Source organism: Etheostoma spectabile, chromosome 8, assembly GCF_008692095.1.
Source record: "Etheostoma spectabile isolate EspeVRDwgs_2016 chromosome 8, UIUC_Espe_1.0, whole genome shotgun sequence".
NCBI lineage: Eukaryota > Metazoa > Chordata > Actinopteri > Perciformes > Percidae > Etheostoma > Etheostoma spectabile.
In genome coordinates, this window is record NC_045740.1 from 23,993,488 (window position 1) to 23,994,298 (window position 811).

General features: G+C 42.7%; 1 protein-coding gene across 1 annotated transcript in view; it reads left to right on the top strand.

Annotated features, from left to right (window-relative positions):
* necab2 (N-terminal EF-hand calcium binding protein 2) overlaps window positions 1-811 on the top strand; it is a 219,507-nt gene that overhangs the window by 1,343 nt on the left and 217,353 nt on the right. The gene's annotated exons all lie outside the window — the stretch shown is intronic.

Here is an 811-nt window from a genome sequence, read left to right on the forward strand (position 1 = left end):
TGTGTGTGTGTGTGAGAGAGAGAATTTCTACATTTTCATGCTCAACATTTCTTTTACCACTTCAGGAACAGTTAGTTGTCCTATTTTGTTAACCCCCACTCATTAGCCTACTAACTTACTTATTGAAGTTTCATGTTTTCCACGGGATCGTTTCCTTTTTGTTGCATTTCACCTGATGGCCCCAGCATGACAGTAATCTGCTACAGTATACTCACACTGATTGGTTGATACACAGTGCAAGCCGCGCCTATTGACATCAGTAGTGAACTCTTTGTGGCATTTTCTCTCCAGCTCGCTTTCTGCATCGTCTTGAACTTTGAAATGTTAATAGTTTTTGCTATTTTCCAATATTATTGACCCCACTGTTATTATCAGGATGAAGAGGTCCACACCAAAGGGATTGTGTGATTCCTGCCGTGTGCGTGCGTGCGTGCGTGCTTATGTGTGCCCGCAGGCAGCTTTTAGCTCATTAGACCCGCTCTTCTTTCTTGGTTCTCATCCTTTGCTGTTCTCATCTTATCCTTCATCTTAAACCTCATGCACCTTTCTTTCATCCTTCTTCCTCTCCCCCTCCTTATTTGTTTCCTTTCCTCCATGTCCTTCTTGTCTTTCTCCTTTCCTCAACCAGGCCAAGAAAACATCCATTCTTAATGAGGTTAGGAGATGGTTGCAACACTATCCCTCCCTCTGTCTCTGCCTTCTGTTCCCATTTTGTTCAATCTTTTTCTGCAACTTTCTTCAGTTGTCTCTCATTTTCCTCTCTCTATTTTTCTCTATACACACACACACACACACACACACACACACACAC